Source organism: Vulpes lagopus, chromosome 3 (genome assembly GCF_018345385.1).
Source record: "Vulpes lagopus strain Blue_001 chromosome 3, ASM1834538v1, whole genome shotgun sequence".
In the NCBI taxonomy this organism is placed as follows: domain Eukaryota; kingdom Metazoa; phylum Chordata; class Mammalia; order Carnivora; family Canidae; genus Vulpes; species Vulpes lagopus.
In genome coordinates, this window is record NC_054826.1 from 43329665 (window position 1) to 43356979 (window position 27315).

Below are 27315 nucleotides of genomic sequence, written 5' to 3' on the forward strand. Positions count from 1 at the left end.
TTTCCCTGTGTGGGCTCTATGCTATTTCTCCTCTCCATGACCACAGCTCTCTCTCTCCTGTGGGCAGCTCCTGACCACCTTTTCTGCCCTTCCTAACCTCTCTGATGTGGCTTCTACATTAATTGTGGAGATTTTTCTGCCAGTTTTCCCTCTCTGGATATTGACTTGGATGTGAGTTATACCTACTTGTAAACATGGGACTGAGTGACTTACAGACCTCCTACACTGCCATCTTCCTGGCACCCACCAACCTATTGTTTTGGTTATCTGCCCCATATTTAAATTTTTTTTATTTTTTATTTTTTTCCCCATATTTAAAATTTAAAGGTAGATAGATCATAGGAGAAACATCATTCAGGATGATTTCACAATTACTTGTATTATTAACTGCTGGACTTTCTATATTCTCCCCATTTTCCTATCAGTTTACTGTTGAAAAAATAATGAAGAGACAGACAGGCTAGTAGAGCTAAGAAGATGAAGATGATATAACAGAAAAGAAAAGGATGGGAAGCAAGAAAAGGAAATAAATTCAAAGACTTTAAAAAGAAAAAGAAAGAAGTGAAATTGAAGTGTATGGGACATAAAAAGGACAAAGATATCAAGAAAAAGGACAGGAAAATATAGGAGGAAAATTTACTCAACAAATTGACATCCATATTTCTGGTGACTGGTGATAAAGCTCCTTTACATTGTCTTAGGAAAAAGTTTCTTAAGCCCATTTTCCTCCAAGATTTTCCTTGTGCTTATTCAGTGGATCTAACAAAATAAGGATGCTTTTGAGCTATTGATTGGTGCAAATGTGGTTTAATAGCAGAATCATTACTTTTTTAATCTTGGAACTGCCAGTCTCTACTATTTTCAACTGAACTTCAAGGTGTTCGATTACAGGCTGCCATTACTAATTGTTTTTAAATTTCATAGGCATATCTAGTTCAGGAAGTTTTGTTCTTCAGCAATAGATTCTTTTTAAGGACTCAGTTTTTAGAACTTTATCTGTTCAGGCTTATGAGCATCTAATTTTGGATGTCTTAATCTTGAAACAGCTTGAACTTGGTTGATCACTTAGAAAAATGTGGTCTCATTGACTCCTGAGTAAAATATAATTTGGGTCACCATCTCCATTTGCTCAGTAGTATTAAAATGATGCATTCTTGTAGGTTTATATGGGCTGGTATCCCTGCCTGTCCTATAGTTCTTTACTGGAATTGAGCAGAAAAGGTCAAATGGGGGCTAATATGTCAAAAGGCTGTAATTAAGATTTAGAAAGATTAATACCGATGGTATTTAATGAAATTGGCTTTTAGACGAATGCTCATCTATTACTTTGATATTTAACTTTTTTTTCTTATTAAAATGTTAGTGCTGAATAGAAGCACCCAATCAGTGGCAGAAATATGAGTTTATATAGCCATCTATGAAGGGGGTTGCAACTAATAAACAGAGGGTTTTTTTTTTTCTGCGTATGGTACTGATGATAAAATTACTAAGCTTTTCCACTTAAGATATAATTTTGTTATTTTTTTTGTTTTTTTTCCCCAGAGTTTTCAAAAATAATATTTTAGTGTGGCAAGCAGCAAATTGACATAGCTATATCACTTCACTACACTGATACAAGGTTTTTGTTTTTTTAATTAGTCATTTCAGATGTTTATAGTAATCTCAAATACACATGGAAAAAATCTATCAATTTTTTACAGACAGGAGTAAAGTTTGCCTCTAAAGGGAATATACCATGGTTAAATCCAGCATATCACATTGAAAAAAGACTCTAGTCTAAAGTAGCGGCTGATGCCTTTTGGTGTTTTGAAGAAGGAGCTGTTTCAAATTGTAAGGAAATTTCCATTTCAAAAATAGCTACTGAACGATCACAATGACTGCTTTGCATATATTTTTGGTCACAAAAATACCATTGTTATGTTTTACTATGGATATGCAAATGAGATGTTGATAGGATTAAGTTCTGTCACCTTCTGAGACAGTCTTATGCTTGCACTATTGAAGTTTTCCTCCCCCCCCCCCACTATTTCCTTTACATTTAATTAAAGCCATCAAACTCATTTTACTTTCTATTCTGCATGAGGTTTCCCTCTCCCTTTTCTTTTTGGCTTTTTCCCTAGTGATCTTTTCCTGAATCCTATTTAGTTCTTCATATTTGCTCCAGGTTGTGACATTTCATTTCATGACATCTTTTTCTACTTTCAGTTCAGGAAACTATTTTCCCATTTTATATTTCAAATACAAGGAAAATTCAAGAGTTTATTATCATAGGCCTATTTGAGCTGATTATTTCCCAATTAAATTTGCTGGGTGGTTTGACATCATGCAAGCAATTTATTGTGTTTGTTTATGAATGAAAACTAAAATACGCAATTTGAGAAGCTCATGATAGTATCAAACGTGCATGTGGGTGTGGATATGTGAAAAATAAGGAATTTTTTAAAATAAGGAATTCCTAAAGTTGTTATATCTGTTTCTCTGTTTCTAAATGCTACCAACCATTCGCCTTTTAAAAAATGCACACACAAACACATACACATTCACACATGCTCCAATAATCAGTGTTTAGGCTTAATAAAAGGGTTGCATGCTATGTTCTGTTCTTGTAAACAGGCTAAACACGTATTCATAAAAAAGGCTTGAATAACCAGCATTTAAAAAAATTTGTCGTTTTTGTTGTTTTTAAATAAAACCAATTTAGGTGTGAATGGAATAAGATAGACTCATTGAATTAGGTAAAATGAGAACTCCCACCCTTAGAGTGGGAAGAGCTTTCGCAGCTGAGGCATTTCATAAAGGATTTCCTTCTGGGGCAAAGGAAGAGATAATTCATGTCCTGAAAATATTACCATATTTCCTATTTTAGTTATCCGCAAATCATAAATTGATGTAATTAAATGAGTTGTCACATTGCATGTTCTTTATATACATACCCACACATACATTGCTATCATCCTATCAAAGTAAATATATTCTTTTACGTTAAAAACTATTTTATAGTCCCTTTATAAATAACAGCATAAACATCTCTATCCTTAAATATCTTTTTCCTTAATTCAAGTTAAGATCGAAAATATTATCAAAATAATTCTTTATATTAAAATCTTATATGAATATGTACATTGATAAAATCACTAACTTTTGAAGTTTTACTGCTCTTGGCAAACTGTTTTGTACACGTTGATTTTTCCATTCATGTTATTTCTTTGGAAATGGGATTTGGTAGATATCTCTAAAATTAATTTGCTTTTGAATCCTCTTTTCTGCTCACAAAGCAAGAAATTATCTGTAGATTATTTTAAAAGTCAAATATATACATACAACACTTAAATATTAAAATATGTGTCCAACTAGGAGATTGTGACAAGTGGAGACAAATGTTGTTAAACCACAGAATGAATAAGAGTACCTCATCAATTCAACTGAATGTTTGATCTGGAAAGGAAGAAATTGTGAACACACATTCTTAATTAACATTTTTTCAATTTTGAATATTGATTTCATTATCTCTGGAGACAGATGAACTATATTATAGAAAAAGTATAATTTTGAAGCATTGCAATATAATGTAAGAAAATGCTATAAAACTTAGTCAAATGAGCTGTTTTGAAAATTAGTGAATTATAGTGAAATCTTTTTCTTTGGCATGTGTCCTTCCTACCTTCGTCCCTTCCTCTTTCTCTCCTTCCTCCCTCCTTCCCTTCCTTCCTCTTTCATTCCTTCTTTTCTTTTCTATCATTTCTTGAAAGTTTTTATATGTGAGTGCAGCATATAGGGCAGTTGTATAATTTGAAGCAAAGACAGTAAGCAGTTTAAGGCGATGCATGAGAGCCACTGATTTGAAATTGGGCTCATAATTTATTCAGTTACATATGGTGATGTGGAAAATCAGATTACAAAACAGTATATATGGGTAGTTAGTTTTGTTATAAAATATATAGTTGTAACTATATATATAACTATATATGTGTGTATATGCATGTGTATGTGTGTGCATGTGGATCTAAAAAAGATTAAGGGATAAAAAGAAAACATTATCTATAGCAGCACCTGGATGGCTCAGTCAATTAAGCAACTGGTCTTGATTTCAGCTCACATCACTATGTCAGGGTTGTGAGACCAAGGCCCACATCAGGCTTACACACTGAACATGGAGCCTGCTTAAGATGGTCTCTCTCCCTCTCCCTCTTCTCTCTAAAAAATATAAATACATACATGCGTGCATACATACATACATAAACAAACAAATCATATCTATTTTCTGTACTTAAACCTCAGAGTTCTGATTCAACAGGACGAGAAAGAGTCTTGGAACTCAAGATATCTGAAAGCTCTTGAAGTGAAACTGCTGCCCATTCAGTTATTTGAAGCACTGGTCTAAGATACTGGCATTCAAGGAGAGGGAAGGGAATAAATTCTCTAATGGTCTCATTCAAAGTATTCCCACTGGGATGTGAAGACAAAGAACTCAAGCATCTGGCTTTAGCTGGGGACATGATCTCAGGGTCCTGAGATCCTGCCCAGCATCGGGTTCCCTGCTCAGAGGGAGTCTGCTTGTCCCTCCTGCCTCTGCCTCTCCCCCTGCTCATGATGTTTCTTTCTCAAATACTAAATAAAATCTTAAAAAAAAAAATAAAAGAAAAGAAAAGGAAAGGAAAGAAAGAAAAGAACTCATAGATAATTGGCTCAATGAAAGAAGATTATTTTCAACTTTGTATCAACCATTTTAGTGGCCAGAGATTTTTAGGTGTTCTGCCAATATATCCATCAAAGCAGGTTTGTGCCCAAAGTATATACTTCAGCATTTCACAGGTAATTTAATATGTGTCATAGGGCTTTGTATTAAGGTTCTCTAGAGAAACAGAACAAATAGGGGGGAGAGAGAGAGAGAGAGAGATTTATTATAAAAATTGGCTCACAGATATTATGGAGGCTGAGAAGTCCCATGATATACTCTCTATAAACTGGAGAATCAGGAAAGCTGGCAGTGTAATTCAGTCTGAATCTGAAGGCCAGAGAACCAGAAGTACCAATGAATATCTGGAGCCTGGAGGAGATAGATGTCCTACCTCAAGCAAAGAGAAGAAATTTGCTCTTCCTATCGGATAATGCCCACCCATATTGATAAGGGTAATCATTTTTATTGAGTCTACTGTTAAAATTTCTAATTTATTCTTGAACTACCCTCCAACAACCCAGAAATAATGTTTTACCTTAGCACAGTCAAGTAAACATATATAAAGCATCAGCTCTGAATGTCATATTACATTTTACTGTTGTAAGTCTGAGGACATAATCTTTGAGTTATTTCGGGTGTCTTACATTTAGTGCATTCTAATCAAGCCTTACAGTTTCCACCAAGATTAAGTTGACAAAGAAAGGAAAATAACCATACCCACAAGCTTTTTATAGTTCATATGATATCATATATTAGTAATACATAATTGGTTAGTATTAGGTGATAAGAGTCCTACCTGAGATACCACAAACTACTGAGTGGGCAATGGGTATTTTTAGCTTTTTGGTTTTATAGAACTCAAGAAGGCAGTCTTAAGGATATCAAATTCTCTTTATGTGTGTCATCAGATCATGGTGCTTTACCTGACAATGAATTTTATACCTTATCCACAGAGCAAATGAAAGGATTTAAGTTGCTTTACCTTCTTTGTTTGTATCATTCTTTAACACCTGCTGAATGACATCAGTGGGCCACATTGGAGATACTTACTTTAGCTTTTGTTTAAGGTATTAAATGTGTATATTTCTTCTATTAAAGCCCACCACGCTTATGTGAGAGTAATAAAACAGCAGAGTTTGGCGCCATCCATCTTTTGTTATAGATTGCTGAAATGATGTTGGAGAGTGTATTTGTAAGTAGTGCATACCAGTGTTGCCAAATATTGACTTTGCTTGCTAACTCCATCACATAAAACTTCTGACGACAACCTAAGTAAAGTTCAGTTGAAGATAAAATATTGCAAAATAAATGCCAAAAATGGAAACCATTTTTCAAAACACTAAATTAGGAAGTTAAGGAATCGGGGCAATTAATCAATATTTCAAAATGATGAATATATTTTACAAAACACCACTTGAAATAAAAGCTCAAAAGGGAGGTTTTTCTGTATGTTTAAAACAATGTTTGTTTTAGGCTTCTGTGGCATATTTCAGATGAAGCTTTTGAAAAACACTTTACCTAACATTTTTGCCATAGCTATAGTCTTCATCAAAATGATCTGGAGAAATACATGTAAATCATTTAGTATTTGAGCCTAATAAGTATATATGTTTGAGGGACTCCTGGGTGGCTCAGTGGTTGAGCATCTGCCTTTGGCTCAGAGCCTGATCCCAGATCCTGGCATCAAGTCCCACATCGTGCTCTCCACAGGGAGCCAGCTTCTCCCTCTGCCTGTGTCTCTGCCTCTCTTTCTGTGTCTCTCATGAATAAATAAATAAAATATTTTTTAAAATTTATATGTTTGAGACCCTATGTTCTAAATGCTTTACCTACATTTATTCTGTTCTCTTTACAAGCCTTTATTATTATTATTACTATTATTATTATCATTAGTATTATTATTATTCTGATTTTAGAAAATATACTAATGGTAAAACAATATTCTCTCAGTCATTTCACAACGTTTTGTTTTGTGTTAGACAATTCCATAATTAAACAGCAAGTCAAAGTCACCCAAACTCATGGGCTTACATTCCTTCAGGGTAGGCAAGGTGAGGAGAACAAATGAGATAAACGAAAAAGAAAATGTGTTAAGACAAATAAGGAGATAGGATAGTAAATGTGAAGTTGTCTGGAAGATAAGGCAAGGCAAAGAAGGGAGGAAGTAAGGCAAAATATCATTGTTTGCATGCAGAAATCCACCTGCAGGCAAACTCAGCATGTCTAAAATAACCAAAGAAAACAAACAAGACATTGTAGCCAGAGTTGAATTTAAAATATAGTTGTGAAGATATATAAATGTAAAAATGTAGATATGAGTTCAATAGTGGCCTTAAATACCATCTATATGCTAATAGTCCCCCTATATGTTATCTCCAGCCCAGTCTAGTTCCTAGACTTAAAAATCCAAGTGTCAATATGATGACTTAGATGCCACCTAGCCGTCTCGATCTTTGACATACCTACTGATACATCTGTATCTTATATGTGAAGCAAAAGCAATGAAAAAAAAAAAGTCAAAATAAATAAAGTATATCTTATCCCAGCAAAGGAAAGGGTCATTGGGAGATGCTATAGCAGGAAGGACTTTAGGAAGGATGCTGGATATAAATGTAAAAGTCTGTTTAAAATGTAGTTAGATGGGGAGTTAAAATTACATTTTTTGAAAGGACCTAAACATCATAAACCAAGTTTAGCATGAGCCACTATTTATTATTATCCTTCAAGCTTTGTGCTATATAACAAGTTTGTTTTGCCCACCTCCATTTCTGCCATGTGGAATTTTGTGTTGTCAACGGAGGTATGAAAGTGCAAATACACTTTATCTAAAATTTCACTTTTCTCCCTAATTGGCCAACAATAAGCAGTTCCCAAATGACTACTAATTTAGACATTAAACACACCACTCTCATCATTCTTCCCTTTGAGCAATCATCCACATATTTTTTAATGGTAATTAGCTGACTTTTATTGTTTAGCACTTTGTAATTACAAAATAGCTTCCAGTCATCATTCAGCTATTCCTAGCAGCAGCAGTCCAGTGAAGTTATTGGAAACCTATGCCTGTGTGTAATTGGAAAAAAAAATTAAATATATCCCATACTATTTTGCCATTTTCAATGAGTATCTTTATATCTCACTTCACTTGCTTTATACCTAACCCCTCCCTATTTGAATATGAAAATCTTGCTGCAAAAATTACCAGTTTGTAGCTTTATCTCTGACTAGAGAAACAGAACTTTAAAAAAATTTTTTTAAAGATTTTATTCATTTATTCATGACAGGGAGAGAGAAAGAGAGAGAGAGAGAGAAGAGAGAGAGAGAGGCCAGGCAGAGGGAGCAGCAGGCTCCATGCAGGGAGCCTGACATGGGACTCAATCCTGGGTCTCCAGGAGTCAGGCCCTGGGCTGAAGGCAGCACTAAACAACTGAGCCACCAGGGCTGCCCAAGAAACAGAACTTTTTAAAAATATTAGGATAATTTATTTTGGTGGCATTCAACATTTAGTCATTAGTATAACTGTACATGTTGATTTTATGGCACAAAGTTCTGGGAAAAAGGAAGTTTCCTTTTTCTTAATATTGTGTTTTCACTTCTAGTTATACCAGTTCAAAATACATGACTTATCATGATTTAATTGAAAGAAACCCAGCTATAAAGTGAAATCAGCTGATAATTCAAGCTCAGGAGAAATAATTCTAATTAAAAATTGGACAAAGAAAAATCTTGATATAAATGAAATTATTAGAGACTTATTTTGTGTTATCTTGGAGGTATGTGTGATTAAGTTCTTATAATTTGGAATCAGTTTATTTGAATTTCACTTTCCAGATGCCGGTTGACTCCACGTGTGCTCTTTCTAAACCTCAGTGATGGGGTCTGTACAGTGGAATTAAACAGAGTAGTTAATGCAAACAATTGCCATGAGGATGTTCATGGCTGCTCAATGAAATGCTTCTTTAATGCTTACAGAGATAAAATTCTCCAGAATAGGGAAGACCTTTTTCCAGATAAAGGATTTGCATGTGCGGAATATATCTTGATAGCAGATACTTATCATGAGGTTGTTTCTTAGAGAAATAGACAATACGTAAGACACTTTGAGAGTAGTATCCTGAAAAAACCACCGCTCTATCCTTAAACAAGTTGCAGAATATCCAATTCGGTAATCTCATAGGCCAACCTACACTCTGAATGATTTTTATTATAGAAGAAAAGCATTTTAAAAGCAGAATCCACCAGTTCATTGGATCAGTTAAGTTTCTATTATATTCATAGACCTTTACAGCTCTCTTTGTAATCAGCCACTTCCATCATTTAACTGCCTTGTTTTGGGTTTTGGCAATAGACCCCAACTGAATGGGCCTAACTGGGGATGAGAAGAAAGGAAGCCACCCAAAGGCCCTTTTTTGCCTTTGCAAACTGATGGTTTCCAAGCAGTATCTGGTGTTTGGAAACACTGTGTAGTAACTGGGGGAAGAGGCAGCTGTGCTTTGGCCCACATGAGGTAATTTGCAGACACATTTTAATTGCCTTTTAGGGAGCATGAAGGAGTTCCAAATAGTCTAATGAGTTCCAGCAAACACCTGTGAAATGCTTTTAGACGGCCATGTAATACTGAAATTAAGAATGTAATGCAGCAATTGGAGGCATGGTGGTTTTTCTTTTTTTCTTTTTCTTTCTTTTTTTTTTGTCTTCTCTGAAAAGAATAGTGAGAGATGTTTGAAAGACCCCTTGACTATAGTAGGTTTTCCACTCACCAAATTATCTTTGATTTCTTGCGCTAACATAACAAATTCAATAATGTTTGATATAATCTTCCCATCAACTTTATATTTAAGAAAAAAAGACACTTGATTATACAGTAAAATTCAAATTTGAGGGATATTAGACAGTTATGAATCTAAAACTATGCTTCTATTAGTCAATAAATAATATTAAAGGATAGATCTGAAATTTTTAAAAAATCATAATATGGTGATAGATTGAGATTGTGCAAGATACCTACAGCTTCTCTCCCTCCTCCTTCCCTTCCCATACATTCTCTCCCTGCTGCTTTCCTGCCTCCCTTTTTCTTTTCTTTCTTCCTTCATTTTGTTAATGGTTCATTGTCAATTTAAATAAAGATATTTTGAAAGATAAGTGACATTCTAATCTTCCTCTTAGGACTTGGGAACAAATGAACTTCAGCAGAGGGAAGATTAGTATAATTTGGAGATTTAAAAAAAGACAAAATTCAGAAATTATAGCCTCATTCTAACTTCAAACCCATATTACAATTTTATGAGTGTATTTTTGTGTGTACCACTGTGTAAATACACCTTCTTCCTTTTCCTGAGAAGTAACAACTCTCTTAAAATGTGTGTTCATCATTTGAAAAGATTTCTTTATACTTTTAATACATATGATACATAATACTATACATAACAAACACACACACCCAGTCCAACAAAATAAAGTAAAATACTCTAAAATGAAATCATACTGCATTGTTTTTTCTGCAGGTGATCTTTTCTTCTTAGCATAGCTGTAAGACACATCACTGTTAATGGATGTAGCTAGAATCTGTTTATTTTCATGGCTGTATAATGCACCACTGTAAGAATATTCACACTTTATTCTTTTGTTACTGACACTTAGATTGTTTTTTTTTTAAACTATTATAAGCAATGCTTCACCTGTCTGTGGTTGTAGATGTATTTCTTTACTCAGAATGGATTTGATAGGTGACAAATTATATGTATTTTTTATTTAACTATATTTTGCTGAATTTCTCTCCAAAGTGATTATACCAATTCTTTACCAGTTGTATGTAAGAATTCCTACAGACTGTACTTCACTAGTTCCTGAATTGCCAATCATTTTCAAGTTTGTCCTTTTGATGGAGAGCAAATTCCAATTTAGTGTGTTTTGTATTTCCTGGTGATTAATGAGATTCTGTATCTTTCATATGCATTGATGCTTCATGTACAATATTCTGTGAATTGCCTGTTAATATCTTTCTTTCATTTTGTTCATTTTTTAAATGGATTTTAGGAGTTTATCTACGTGGGCCACAAAAACTTCCTTGGTTATATGCATTATAAATACCACTTCCTTGTCTACAGTTTATCTTTTTTACTTTGCTTATGTTCACTTTTGACAAGCATAAAATTTAAATCCTAATGCTTTATGATTTGTCTTTTTATGTCTTATTTTAGAAAACATTTCCTAGTCTGGTTATATAATAAAGGTACTATATTACAGTCTCTTCTATATGTAATAAAATTTTGTTTTTCCTATTTTTAAAGTTTAATCCACGTGGAGTTTGGGCTGTGTATTTTGTCAGGTAGGGATCCATGCCTTTCCCATATGGCTAACCCATAGTGTTAGCATCTACTAACAGTAGCACCTATCTTGCTCATTTGCAGTGACCTCTGTTAGATATTAAGTTTCCATATGAATATGCTTCAAGAGCTGTGCTGCCTAATGTGGGAGCCTATGACTACAGTAGATATTTACATTTAAATGTGGTTAAAATTAAACACAATTTAAAAATTTAGTTAATCACTCTAGCCACATTTCAAGTACTCAGTAGGGATATGTGACTACTTGCTACTTTATTGGACATTGAAAATAAAGAATATTTCTATTATCACAGGAAGTGGAATTGGACACTTTATTGGACAATGCTGTTAAAGAATTAGGCTCTGTTAGCATTAATTCATCTCTTTCTACTCTTGCCTCTGTTACTGCCCCAGTGCCACAGTATCTTAATTAGTACAGTGTCTCTATGATTTTAATATCTTAGAGGGCAAGTCATTTTTTGTTCTTATTTTTCAGAAGTTTCTTCAACAGTCTTGACTTTTTATTTGTCTATGTAATTTTCAGTATAATTTTTAAGGCTGATTGGAATTTCATTGAGTTTACATAGACATCTGGTGACATTTTATATCTTTATGTGATTACATTTCTAATACTTAAATAGAGCATATTTAAAGTATATTAATAGAATATTTTCCATTAATTTAGATTTTTAAAAAGATTTTATTTATTTTTTTCATGAGAGACAAAGAGGGAGTGGCAGAGATAGGCAGAGGGAGAAGGGGAGCCTGATGTAGAACTCAATCCCAGGACTCTGGGATCACTGGGATCACAACCTGAGCCAAAGGCAGATGCTCAACCACAGAGCCACCCAGGTTCCCCTATTTTAGATTTTTTTTTTTAATTTAGAGTTTTCTCTACAAACATCATGTACATTTTAAAAACCTTTAATTGCAAGTGCCTTAAAATTTTTGTTGCTATTCTAAATTGTGTTTTCCTTTTACATCATCTGTTTATAATTTTAGCATGGTAATATCATTAATTTTAATATATTGATCCTTTATCCAACAATCTCACTGAATTTTTATTAAACTTCCTTTGTTCTATAAAATCTCTCAAGTTTTAAATATAGACAATATTTGTATATAAGGCCACTTTTTTATATTGTTTCAGTTTTTATAATCTCTATTTTGTTTTCTTCTTTCTTTTTTTATTATTGATTTAGCAGAGATTTGTAGTACCATGTGGACTAGATTTTATAAAGAATGATAGTGCTAAAATCTCATGTACTTTTTGTTTTTAGTAGATACTTTTTTATAAGGTTCAGAGTATTTTTTATTCCTAGTGTTTGTGTTTTATTTAATTATAAATTACTATTAAATTCTGTCAAATTGCCTTTTTATAGCTATGTTATGATATTGTTTCATTATGCCAATTAACATGGTAAATTAATAGTAAGCATTATGATACTAAAATGTTTTTACGTATCTAAAAATATCCAACTAATCATAAATTATTACTATTGTTATTATACTGCTGGATTTAGTTTTCTAACATTCTGCTTAGGATTTTTTTTTTCTTTTTTATTTTTATTTATTTTTATTTTTTTATTTTTACTTATGATAGTCACAGAGAGAGAGAGAGAGAGAGGCAGAGACACAGGCAGAGGGAGAAGCAGGCTCCATGCACCGGGAGCCCGACGTGGGATTCGATCCCCGGTCTCCAGGATCGCGCCCTGGGCCAAAGGCAGGCGCCAAACCGCTGCGCCACCCAGGGATCCCATGGATTTTTTTTTCTAAATCTAAAAATAAGACTGGCCCATATATTTTCCTTTATCAAGCCACCTGTCTTTAACTTATCTTTAAAAGGTGTACTAACTTGGAAGCATTTGCTTGATATATGACAGACCTTGTGAATATCTATTCTTTTACCATCTCTTGAAAAAGTTTGTATTTCAGTTATAAACTATTCCTTGAGTATTTGTTGAAAATTATTATCTAGGGATCCCTGGGTGGCGCAGCAGTTTGGCGCCTGCCTTTGGCCCAGGGCGCGATCCTGGGAGACCTGGGATCGAGTCCCACATCGGGCTCCTGGTGCATGGGGCCTGCTTCTCCCTCTGCCTGTGTCTCTGCCTCTCTCTCTCTCTCTCTCTCTCTGTGACTATCATAAATAAAATCTAAAAAAAAAAAAAAAGAAAAAAAGAAAGAAATTATTATCTAGGCCCCGTGTATCTTTTCCTGGTATATATTTGATTTACTAAATAAATTTCTTTAAGAGTTAGTGGTAATCTTCTGATGCCTTCTTTTGGTTCTCAGTCAGGTTTGGTAAGTTAAATTATTATAGGAAATTTTTCTTTTTTGTCTGTTTCCGAAAATATTTGCTTGTTATATTGTTACTTTCTGCTGTGAAGTCTTTCATACTTAATATTGTTCATTTTGTTTTTTTTTTTTTTCATAGTTATCCAACTAGCCCTCTCAGAAGTGTATTTTAGTAGTCTTTTCAAAGAATCACCCTCTGTGAGGGTGGTTATTGCTAGTTCATCTTTCTCTTACCTTTTATTACTATTATTTACTATTTTTTCTATAGTTGCCTTTCTTCCTTTTCCTTTGGATCTATCCCATCATTCATTTTCCAGTTTATTGAGTTGGATAAATGCTTAGACAACTTTTATCTTTCAGCATTTTTTTATTCTTCATGTAAGCATTATGGCTCTATTATACAATTTTCATTTTAATTTCCCTCTTAACCCAGTATATGTTTAAAATAAGGTGTTGAAATTTCCAAATGTTTTTGTAGACTTCATTCTTTTTCCTTTTTTTTTTTTTCTACCTAGATTTCATCCAATTGTAGAATTTGGCAGTGTAATTCTGATGCTTTTAAATAAGCTGAGATTTGTTTTATAGCTTAGAATGTATCTGATTTTTAAAATTCGGCATTTATTTGAGCAGAATATCTGTTGTATAATTGTGGAAATGTTTTTTAAATTTTCTGTTCTGTTTGACAAATGACTTAATAGCAAAGACGTGTTAAAATCCCTAGTATGATTGTGGATTTGTTGAAATCTATACTTTTTTTGTTTATATTTTGAGGTTATATTATTAGGTTTATGCAATTTTGAATTTCTTTAGCTTCCTAGTGAATTGAATATTATACAATTAGACAGTAACCTTCTTTATTTCTAATTATATTTTTAAACTTATGGTTTATTGGTCTGATGTTAAAATAATTACAAAGTTTCTTTTTGACTAGTAGTTTTATAGTATATCATCTCTCCCCATGTTTTTTCAATCTTTTCACATTTCTGTTCAGCTTATATGAATAGGGTACTCCATAGAGTGTTTGTTTGTTTGTTTCTTTTAGTGCATTTTGACAACCTCTACATTTTAGTAATCACAATAACTTATAAAGGTTAGTTTATTTTTAATCACAATATTTTGCGTTATTTTTCCTTTTTAATTCTCTTCTATCTTTCATTGAGTTCATTTGCTCCTCCGTTCATTTATTCATTGGAAATGATTTATTAAGTATTAAGTGAATACTAAACACTGTCTTATATGTTGGGAAAATAGTAGTGAATGCTTTTGCCTTCAGAGAGCTTACAATGTAGTGTGATGATAGACAATAAACTCACAAAGAATCATAAGATCTTTGACAAACACTAAGGAGAAAAATAAAGCAGGAGAATATCTGTGAATAAAATGATTATTGAGCACCTATTTCAAGATTTTAAGGGGAAAAAGGCAGTGATCCCTTTCAGTGAAAATAGCAAAGTTTTATGTTAGTGTGTAGACATAGATTTGGCAATCCACTCTGCGGTAGAATTGGGGGCTGGAGGCAGTTCTTCTCTTATTCTTACCCTAATTTTCTCTAATCTTCTTTAATAAAAACATTATAAAGTTTATCCATTCAGTCTTTCTATCATCTGGAGCATTTCATATGGGAAGATGATGGCTGCCCCCTCAGTGTTCTTTAAGAATGATTATGAATGCCTACTGGACATCACTATCTTTCCTTTGTCAACCTCTATAATTTCAGAAATTACAAATTGACTTCCTAAAATATGCCCCATTTATATTATAGGAAAACTATGAGTGTTAATGAGATTATTCTGATAATTATGATGAATCATTTGAAATACTAGTATTCAGTCATTTTGACTTTGAAACATGGACATTTCATACAGATCGACATTATTCAAAGCTTCATATTACATTTTGATACTCAGATCTGTTGCTTAGTGTGATTATTCTATATATTGGTATTGTTTTTTTTTTAAAACAATACCTTATCTTGATTCTTCAGAAAACAATAATGCCATATATCTTAAATTGTGCTTACTGCTTTATTTGTGCAGTGTTACTTTTTCCCCATCAAGCACCAAGCAATGTTCTTTATTGATAGGTTACAATAAATAAATATGTTAAGGGTCACCTGGGGTGGCTCAGTCAGTTAAGCATCTGCCCTTTGGCTTAGGTCCTCATACCAGGGTCCTGGGATCAAGCCCTGCATTAGGCTCCCTGCTCAGTGGGGAGTCTTCCTCTTCTTCTCCCTCTGCTGTTCCTCCTATTTGTGCTCTCTCTGTGTCAAATATATAAATAAAATATTTTTTAAAATAAATAAATAGATATGTTAATTACATAGCTAATATTATCATTTTAGCAGATAGAATTATAGATTTGACATTTTCTATTTTGTCACTTAATCTTACAGATTGATTTATGACAGATAATAAAGCTGTCAGAGTCCTTTTGTGGTTGGCAATGCTTTAGTTCTCAAACTATGAGAACACAGAGTTTTGCTGTACATGGAGGAGAAAAGTAGTTCTTTGACTGATACGAATGAAATGACAGTTCGACCTAAGAATATGGCTTGGTGCAATGACTGGGGTATCACTACTTCCTTAGCAATAAAAAAATCCCATTAAAAAAAATCGCTCCCGCTTTCTGCCCCTGGACACCGCGGAGTAAGCATCGTTAAAGTCTCCCCTGCCACTGCCATCCTAAGTCAGAGTCTCCCAAAGAGCCCGAGCAGCTGCAGAAGCTCTTCATCAGAGGTTTGAGCTTCCAAATAACCGATGAGAGTCTGAGGAGCTATTTTGACCAATGGGGAACACTTACAGACTATGTGGTAATGAGAGACCCCAACACCAAGCGCTCCAGAGGCTTTGGGTTCGTCAGGCCCCACCGTGGAGGAGGTGGATGCAGCCATGAATTCAAGGCCGCGCAAGGTGGGCGGAAGAGTCCTGGAACCAAAGAGGGCTGTGTCCCAAGAAGATTCTCCAAGACCCGGTGCCCACTTAACTGTGAAAAAGATTTTTGTCGGTGGCATTAAAGAAGACACTGAAGAACATCATCTAAGACATTATTTTGAACAGTATGGGAAAATTGAAGTGATTGAGAGCATGACTGACCGAGGCAGTGGCAAAAAGAGAGGTTTTGCTTTTGTGACGTTTGATGACCACGACTCTGTAGACAAGATTGTCATTCAAAAATCCCATACTGCGAATGGCCACAACCGTGTGGTAAGGAAAACCCTATGGAAGCAAGAGATGGCTAGTGCTTCGTCCAGCCAAAGAGGCCGAAGTGGTTCTGGAAACTTTGGTGGTGGTCGTGGAGGTGGTTTTGGTGGGAATGACAACTTTGGTCGTGGAGGGAACTTCAGTGGTCAGGGTGGCTTCACTGGCAGTCGAGGTGGTGCTGGATAGGGCAGCAGTGGAGATGGCTATAATGGATTTGGTAATGATGGAATCAACTTTGGAGGTGGCGGAAGCTATAACGATTTTGGCAATTACAACAATCAATCCTCAAATTTTGGACCCATGAAAGGAGGGCATTTTGGAGGCAGAAGCTCTGGCCCCTATGGTGGTGGAGACCATACTTTGCCAAACCACCAAACCAAGGTGGCTGTGGTGGTTCCAGAAGCAGCAGCTATGGCAGTGGCAGAAGGTTTTAATTACTGCCAGGAAACAAAGCTTAGCAGGAGAGGAGAGCCAGAGAAGTGACAGGAAAGCTACAGGTTACAACAGATTTGTGAACTCAGCCAAGCACAGTGGTGGCAGGGCCTAGCTGCTACAAAGAAGACATGTTTTAGACAATACTCATGTCAAAAAACTCATGGGCAAAAAACTCGAGGACTGTATTTGTGACTAATTGTATAATAGGTTATTTTAGTTTCTGTTCTGTGGAAAGTGTAAAGCATTCCAACAAAGGGTTTTAATGTAGATTTTTTTTTTTTTTGCACCTATGCTGTTGATTGCTAAATGTAATAGTCTGATCATGATGCTGAATAAATGTGTCTTTAAAAAAAAAATCGCTCCCATTACACATTTGGCTATAACATGTAGTCAACTTGACTATCACAGCAGTGCTATTTAGGAAATGGAAAATGAGGAATGGAGTCATTCAGCATAGGCCCCACATAATCAAAACTCTGTCCTTGGAAGATTTAAAATATCTTGTCTGAATAATCTCAGAACATTGTTTTACTTAATTTCAGGTATTTTAAAGATAGATATTTAATATTTTATTTTCTTCCCCTGAAATTACTGCTTTTGAGCAAGATAGACATTTTTATCTCTGCTACATTTATAAATAAATAAAAAACAAATACAGTTCTATCAGATCCTTTGTGCCAGTGATACTTCACCAGAACCAAAATATTCTAATACAAATAAGAGGATCTCAATGTAGCTATCTAAGAAAATCAAGACATGTTGATAACACACAGAATGACTGGACTAATACCAACTTATTAGAAACTACCTGATAGCACAACATAGCTAAAATAGAGGGTGAGGCATAAAAAATAACATTTGGAAGATGATGGAAAGATCTTTTGACTCTTCAGGGTGAAGAAGGGGAGGGTCAGAGGCCACCACAGTAGGGAATCTGAAGACAATTAGATTTTTTTTCCTATTATGAAGGTTAACAATAGCTTAGAATTTCTTCTGTATCTATCTTATTTTACTAAATTGCTTACTTCCCTATCAGATTGGAGTCAAATTGAAAAATTCCTCCAACCTCACCCTCAAAAAAGAGAGTGGGGATTCAGGAGGCAAAAGGAGGAGGTTATTTTTCTTTTTGTATGCAAGGATTACAATAAAGGAGGTAGTAATTATAAAGGAAATAGATGTAGTTATTTTACTAACTCTAGAGGAAATTGATCTTGACAACCATGAAACAGCCCCATGATACTTTATGAAATAACCCAAACTGAGAATATCAATTCTTATATATTAGCTAGTTTCTTTTTAATTACTGCATTCTACTCCATAAATGTCTCTTTAGAATTTTCAAAAGTAAATGTTTTTCCTCACGTAAGTCAAGCTTATTCCTATGATTCTTTATCCAGAATAGGTCTACATTTTTTTTTTTTAAAGAGTAGCCTTTTCTTGGTTAATTTTTTTTTTAATTTTTTTATTTATTTATGATAGTCACAGAGAGAGAGAGAGAGGCAGAGACACAGGCAGAGGGAGAAACAGGCTCCATGCACCGGGAGCCCGATGTGGGACTTGATCTCGGGTCTCCAGGATCGCGCCCTGGGCCAAAGGCAGGCGCTAAACCGCTGCGCCACCCAGGGATCCCCCAGAATAGGTCTACATTTTAATCAAGTCTCAGATGTCACTTCTTTTCACAATTGCTTTGTAAAGCACACAAAATAGGACTCTGAATTGCAACAGTGTCTGAACTCTGTCATAATGTTTGTATAAAAATGCTATTAAGCTTTAATAGCTTGGAATAATTTTTCCATAAGAAGTTGATATTATCTCAAAATTCAGAACATGTAAGATAGAGTTGGTAATATTTGTTCCTCTTCTGTTGGCATGTCATACATAACCCCTTCCTGGTACAGTATAATACAGACCTAGAAGGTAGAGTTTGTGTCAAACTTATTCATTCTATGAGCTTTAATTAAGTGTATTAACACGTGTACTCTAGACCAATTAGTTACATTTTCTTTTATCCCCATTTGAAAATCTTAGTTTTTAATTTGTATATTTAGTTCACTTATATTTAGTATAATTACTGATAAATTTGCGTTTAATTTCAATATTTTCTATTTTTTCCAACTCTTCTTTCTCCATTTTTTTCCTCAAATTTCTTTCTCTTAGAATAATCAAACATTTTTATTAACTCATTTCATCTCATCCATTTTAAAGGATTAATCAGAAATTACAACATATGTTCTTGTTTATTATTATTATTTTTTATTTACCAGTTTATTAAATGATATGATGAAGGATATAAAGTAATAACTACAGAGAACAAGGTATGGGGAAAGGGTGCAGAGCTTCCATGCCCTCTTTGAGGATGCTACTCTCTCCACATCTTTGTGTGTTCACCAACTGGAAAACTCCAGTCTGCATTCTTGAATTATTAGCGTCTACCTTCATATAACTTTATAATTCCCTGTACTTTAAGGACCTTACATTTTAACTCCATTCATATCCCCACTTCCTTTTGTGCTGTTTTGTCATATATTTTAATCATACATATGTTTTAAACACACAGTATTTTATTATTGTTTTAAGAAGTCGATATTAATTTAGATTTAACACAGAAGTACCTTTTTCAGTGCTCCTTATTTCTTCCTGAAATACTATTTCCATCTGGGACTATGTTTCTTTTGCCAGCATAAATAACTTTAGTATATTCTGAGTATGGTTCCGTTTGGTGACAAATTCTCATTTTAGTTTGTGTGAAAATTTTTATATTTTGCCATAATTATTGAAGACTATTTTTGTTTGTTATAAAATAGTAATGTGGCAGGTACTTTCCATTAGCATTCCATTATTAGCTAGTTTCCAGTTTCTTTGGAAAAGTCATCCATAAGTCTTTTTTGTTTTCTTTGAAAGCAATAGATCTTTTTTTCCCCATGTCTCTTTTAATTTTTTTTTGTATTAGATTTCAGAGGTTTTTTATTGTTTGCTGTGTTTTTTAATTCTTCTTCATATTTATTGGTCTTCTCCAAACTATGGCTTTGGGTACATTAATGGAGTAATTTTAGCCAGTACCATGTCAGTCTGGGTCTTCTAAGGAGAGATTATGTACAGGAAATTTATCTGGAGAAATGTTTTTGAGAGAAAATAGAAGGGATCCAGAAGAAGGTAGAAGAGCTCTTAAATCAAAATTCACATCTGATCCTAAGTGAAGGAAACCAAAGAGGATGTTTGAATGAATGCATTTTAGACTGCTGGGAAGCCCAAGTTTGTCAAGGTCATTGGATACTCCTTGAATCAAAGTCACCCAGAAGAGACTTGTCTTTTCCAGAAACATGCCTGTCTTAGCATCCATGCAGGATGTAGTTACTGGTCTGGGGGAAGCCTATTGAGACTATAGCCTTGGCACAACAAGGTGATATTTTCAGATGAACTATAGGTCAATTATGTTTCCTGCAGTTGGAAATATAAGAAGCATGTTCTGGGATCCCTGGGTGGCGCAGCGGTTTGGCGCCTGCCTTTGGCCCAGGGCGCGATCCTGGAGACCCGGGATCGAATCCCATGTCGGGCTCCCGGTGCATGGAGCCTGCTTCTCCCTCTGCCTGTGTCTCTGGCTATGTCTCTGCCTGTGTCTCTGGCTCTGTCTCTCCTTCTATCTCTCAAGAATAAATAAATAAAATCTTAAAAAAAAAAAAAAGAAGCATGTTCTCATGCCCCCCTATAATATCTCATCAAATACTACTTATGTTTCATTCTTTCTTGCAGGCAGCCTCTAAAAGGGTTTCCAATGATACCTTCCTTTGGTATTCATGATCTTATGTAACTCCCTCCCTTTGAGTGTGGGTAAGACAGTGACTTGCTTCTAATGACTAGAATAAGGTCAACATAGTGGGAGGTCACTTTGCAGATTAGATTACAAATAGACTGTGGCTTTGGTCTTGGTCTCCCTTCTCCTTCTTCTCTTTCTTTTTTTCCTTTTTCTCCATCTCCTTCTTCCTCTCCTTCCTCCTCCTCTTCCTCTTCTTTTCCTTTTCTTTCTCCTTCTCTTCCTCTCCTCTCCTCTCCTCCTCCTCCTCCTTCTTTCTTCTTCTTCTTCTTCTTCTTCTTCTTCTTCTTCTTCTTCTTCTTCTTCTTCTTTCTTTCTTCTTTCTTTTTTCTCCTTTCTTCTTTCTTCTTCTTCTATACCTCTCCACCACCACTCCTCTTCTTTAAGGAACAAAGTGAGTTGTTCTATGGAGAGGCCCATGTGGCAAAGAATTGAGTGATATCCAGCCAATAACGAGAAAAGAACTAAATATATTCATCTAAGAACCTATGAAGAATCCTGCCAAGAGCTCTATTTTAAAAAAATCCTCTCCTAGTAAACCTTTCAGATGAGACTGTAATGCTAGTTGTTAGTGTGACTAAAAATATAACTGGAGACCTTGAAATAAAGATATACAGCTAATCTTTGTCCAGATTCATGGCCCATACAAATTGTTAAATATTCTAAATTTTATCTTTATAAATATATTTATCTTTATAAATAAATATTCTTTATTTTATTTATTTAATTTATTTTATCAAATTGTCCAAGGTAGTAGGAAAAAAATGTCATGCATGAAAAGACCTGCATCATTCTATACCTCTAGCACTATTTTGTTTTTTCCTTGAGCATAATATATAACTTAGTTTTCTTTTTTTAAAGTCTATAACACTGAATGTTTTCTAGCATATTTTCCATAAATGGTAGTGTAAAGAAATGACTTTACAATAAAGACAATATAAATTGATGAACTTGAGTCAGGCTAAGAAGTTACTAAAGCAGTATGTTATAATTATGGGTTTTGAGTTATGCAGTCAATTTTCAGTGCCACTTTGGCCATTTAATACATTGTGGTCTTGTTAAGTTGTTAATGTATGCTTTAGTTTCTAAATCTGTATAATGTTGATAATAATAATATCTGTCTGCTTGAGTTGTTTTGAATAAATGAGATAATTCATGCAAAGTAATTAGAATATGTTGAACTTTCAAATAAATCAATAATTTTATGTGATAATATTACTAGTATTATCAATATTATTATTGTTATTATTAGGTGCTTAAGTATTTCTTATACCTGAAAAACTCTTGAATATAGTTAATTATAAAAGAAAAGGAAACTATCATGGAATGAGATTATCTATATATTTCTGCATTGATTTCATTATTCTAAAGAAGTAAAAGGAGGGGCACCTGGGTGGCTCAGTCAGTTAAGTGTCTAACTCTTGATTTCAGCTCAGGTCATGATCCTAGGGTCCTGGGATGGAGCCCTGAATTGGTACATTAGGGAGTCTGCTTAAGGGACTCTCCCTCTTCCTCCCCCTCTGCCCCTCCCCCTTCTCTCTCCCACTGTCCCTCCCCCTGCTCTCTCTCTCTCTCTCAAATATATAAGTAAATAAACTCTTAAGAAAAAAGAAAGTAAAAGGACCTTGATAAGGCTATGATTAAAAAAAAGTAATATGAGTACTGTGCTATATATTCTCATTATAACTAGGCTTATGTCTACATCTTAATCTTCCTATTCTAAGATATTTGCACTGTAATAGTTTATAACAATTATAGGCTCAATCCTAAGCTAAATTTTGTCATTCTAAACTATGTTGAATAAATGGTGACTTGTCCACTCACATACTCTTCTATTTGCAGAGTGGGATGTGCACAAATAGTGCAGTACCCATCATTGATTAACTAATTACAGAATCACTCCATCAGTAAATCAGTGCAACATCTGTGACCCTATATGTCACCACCACAACCCCCTTTTCTATTCCCTTGGAGCTTCACTGAGGCGGTTCTACTGACATAATATATTCATTATCCATTAGATCTGGCACACGCTCTGCAGTGCTCAATTACGATACAATCGAGCGAAGGGTCTGGTGTCGGCCAATGTAATGACTTTCTGATTATCTGTCTTTAAATGATGAATGAAACGAAAATGTACTGCTCAAACCAAATATAAGATTGTTGGGATGCCAAATGAAAACTGTATATGGTCTCCTTTATGGGAGAGTGGCAGAGGCCTGCTTTTATTCAGCAATAGCTCCCTAAAGATAGCGTCCAGGTTATTCCCACCTTTTGGTTATAAGATTACTATGAATCCACTGAATCTAAGTCCTAAATTGACATTTTGGGGTCATTGCAATACCCTGTCATTAAGGATTTAATTCACTAGAACTTTCAAATACTTTTGCACTTGCCTAGTGTTTTGGCTTTACTTTCATAAACTGACCTCCCAGTACTAATCTTATTGCTTCTAGTTTGTCTTCTGAATCAGATTATTTTTGAGCTGTTTTTGTCTCCTGGAGTGCTGTAAAATAATTAAGTAGATTGATACATAGACAGGCATTTAAAAAAAAAACATGCTAGGATTATAAATAAGTGGGAGACTCAAAAACATTTTGTTGTTCAAATAATTATGAAGCAGGTGTTTGATAGTACAATCATTTCTGTTTCTGTTTACATCTTTAGTTATTATTCTGTTAATTATAATTGAAAATCCAATAAAGCTTCATATTGGAGCACTCAGAAATCTGACTTAAATTACAGCTACTCCATTTATTCCCTTAAATAGAACACATTGGACTTTTGGTTATTAAAAAAAAATTAAATTCCAATCCCCTTCCCAAATCTTTAAATCCCGTATAAAAATTGAGACTTTGAAAGATACAAGAAATGAACATAAATGTATTAATTTCACATTTTACAGTTAGGCTTATAGGATGTTTGTTGTTTGCCTATCAATCAGGAAAGTTCCCATAGTGGCCCTACCGTCATAAGCTTAGGCAGATATCTGTCATACTCTGCTTCAATTATGTAAAGAAATTATGGAAAATAAAAGATCTTCTGATTAGAATTTCTAAAATGAAATTTGTTCTCTTTTTTTCCCTGCTTGGGAAGCTGACCTGAAATTCAGCCTCTAGATCAAAATAGAATTCATTTGTATCTCATTTGATTGGAGCAAAGAGATAGTCTTTGTGCTTGTAGGAGATTGACAGCTCCAGACATAAAGGATTGATAGCTCAAAGACCATCGAGGATAATTTGAGAGGTAATGTTCTCCCTACTTGTTTTTATTTGTAATGTTTTAAATCTACTCAAGTGTGAAGAAATGTGCATGTGTCTACCAGATGCTCCCATTCCTAGGATTATGACTGCCTTCTTATCTTTTACTGTAAAGAATGACTACACTATATATTGGTTAAGTGTCTTGAGGCCTTTAAGGTAAAGTAAAAAACAAGGGAAAATCGTCTCTAAGGGCACTATTAAATGAGCTCTCTAATTAAGTACATCTCAACATTCTTGATTTGTGAACTCTAACAAGAATTTTATGAACTTGTAGTTTGTAAAACTAGATAGGATAGATAAATACATCTGTATTTTCCTCTTGTTTTCACCCAGGATGGAAACTGTATAAGTGGAAACATTAGGCTCTCTAGAGAAATGTGAATTAATTTTAAGATCATTACCTGTCTTATTTTTGTTTTATATTTTTTTTTAATTTAAAAATAAATACTAATTTAAGGATGTGCTGATTTTTATTTACATGAATTATATAGTAGCAAGAAGGTCAAAAGTTCTTTTTACTTTTTCAAAAGAGTACAAGTTTAATATAGCATTCTCTTCATCTTATTCAATCTTTTTTTGGCTAGTAAATAAATACAAAACATACAAAACTCAGAATCTTGCATATGCTTTACTTTTAATCAGAAGACTTCAATATATTGGAAGGTGATAATTTAATCATACCAATAAAATATCTGGGGCATCTGGGTGCCTCAGTCAGTTAAGTATCCAACTCTTGGTTTCAGCTTAGATCATGATCTCAGGGTTGTGAGATCAAGCCCTGTATTGGGCTCAGCACAGAGTCTGCTTGAGATTCTTTTCTGTTCCCTCTCCCTCTGCTCCTTTCCCTGTCTGTGCTTATTCTCTTGCTCTCTCTCAAATAATAAATAAATAAATAAATAAATAAATAAATAAATAAATAAATAAATAAAATAAAATCTTAAAAAAATAAGATAAAATATCTGAGGCCATGTAGACTCTAGCTTTCTGTCTTTAGGCTAGATTAAATACAAATTTTTTCAGAAAAATAGATGCCTACGGTAAAAAAAATGCCAATTACCATTTATATAAAAATTCTGGATCAGAGAGAAAGAATTTTATTTATTATAGAAATAGGGGTATCCAGAGAGTCAGCATGTTTTATGCCAGTTATTACTAATGTTCTTCAGAGTGATACCGTGTCTCACCTGCATACACACTAGCTTGTATTACAGGATAGGAACACTGATCTCAAGGAATCCAGTTTGTCTTGTTTTTTTTTATAATGAAAAGTTAACCTATCCTTTACTCTAAAGGGAGATACCACCTCTATCTTCCAAAGTTCTAAGGAAACCTTTCTCTTTGCTCTAGCAAAAACATTGTTTCTGTGTTCCAAGGCTGTTTACTATACAAACACTCTTGAAAAGGTATTCCAAAGCAAAAGCATGTATCAAGACATGTTGAAATATAACAGATCCATAATTTTCTCCCAACACCTACAGTTTACATTTTCTAGAAAATAATAAAATTCTTTATATTTCTTGAAAATTCATGGCTTTAGAGAGTATATTTACAAACATTTTATATTTCTTTGACAGCATACCTGTAGATTAGATTTTAGATTTTTACTAATTGTAGATTTTACTAATCCTATTTTACAGATAAACAAACTGAGGCCAACAGACTATGTAAGTCCTGTAGCATTAATTGGTGAAGCAGAAACCTCAAGCCAGGTCTTCTGCATCCAAATACATTATATTTCCAGTACAAGGCCAGAGTACTTCCTTCACTCACCATACTTATTGGCAACTGCATGTAGAAGAATTGGTTAATTACATAATAGGATTTGAGAAATGTTTTGGGAGGTCTGTCGTCAAAGAAACAAACAATATACCTTTTTGTTCTGTTGTGTGTGCATAAAGTCCACTCTTAGGGATTTTGTCTTTCATTTGGAATACTATCCTAGGGCTCTTCAAACTTTGAAGATCCTTGAGATTCTCTTCAGTTCCTCCAGCAATATTCCTAAGTATAAAAAGTCACGTGGAAACAAAGGCTAGCTCTGCCCAGGTATTGATCACACCAATGTTTTGTTCTCTGGAGACAACCAGGAAACAAGGATTTGGGGAAAAACAAACTGGGAAGAGAGATAGAGTGTGCTCATTCTTTGCCCATTTTATAACCATTTTTAGTCATGACTTGCATCTAATTCTTGACCTGATCAGTTTCCTCTAGAGTTTCATTTGCTTGTAATCAGGAAATTTTTTTCTACTATCTTTTATGTAATGTCAACTTCCTTAGGTATCCTCTAAAGTTAGAAAAAAAAACAAAACAAACAAACAAACAAAAAAAACTTTGTCCTCTATTATAATACTGCTAGTACACATACTTAAAGAATAAGTGTATTTAACTGAATATGGTCGTTTTAAAGCAAACCAAAAAAAAAAAAAAAAAGTATGAGGTGATATCTCATTGTGATTTTTTAAAAAGATTTTATTTATTTATTCATGAGAGCAGAGAGAGAGGTAGAGACACAGGCAGAGGGAGAAGCAGGATCTATGAAGGGAGCCCGATTTGGGACTGATCCTGGGACTCCAGGATCACACCCTGGGCTGAAGGGAGGTGATTAACCACTGAGCCACACAGGCTGTCCCTTTATCTTTGAATTTTGTTAAAACATACAACACTACCACATTTTCTTTCTTTAAATGGTTGTTGTAATCAGATGTCTCAAACATTTGTGTGTTTTTTTTTTTATTAAAGGACTGGAATAATTAATTTTTGGCCATAGAATTATATCCAAAATGTCACAAATCACCCATATGTAATGTTTACTTGGTTGTGTTCCCTAGTTATGAAAATTGTCTATCTTTACCACTTTGTTTACTAAATCACATTTTTATTACATGCCTTCTTTTACTCTACCATTCTTTTCTTATTCCCCCAACATGCTCTATTACTATTACTATTACTATTATTATATTTGAGAGAAAAAAATCACTGTGAATTTGATATATGTCTCTAAACCTTTATTTTCAATTTCTTTACTTCCCTTACTGTAGACCAGTAGCAAACAGCTTGGTTCATGGACTACACCTAGTGTGGAAATGTTATAAGCTTCATCAAATGAGAATGATATGGTATTCCTAAAGAAAAAAAGTCAGCTACATGATATTAACTTCTATCTACTGCAGACACTGACTCAATGTTCTAGTATCACTATATATATTTTTTTTTTCAGAATTTAAATACTGGCACAGACAGCCACTTTGGAAGCCTATGATGAGTAGAAATTAGTTTCTATATCAGCAGCAAACTATGTTCTTTCCTTTGA

General features: G+C 34.1%; 1 protein-coding gene across 9 annotated transcripts in view; it reads left to right on the forward strand.

Moving 5' to 3' along the window:
• The window catches only part of TENM2 (teneurin transmembrane protein 2), a 3550639-nt gene that overhangs the window by 1967342 nt on the left and 1555982 nt on the right, over positions 1-27315 (forward strand). The window lies entirely within an intron of this gene.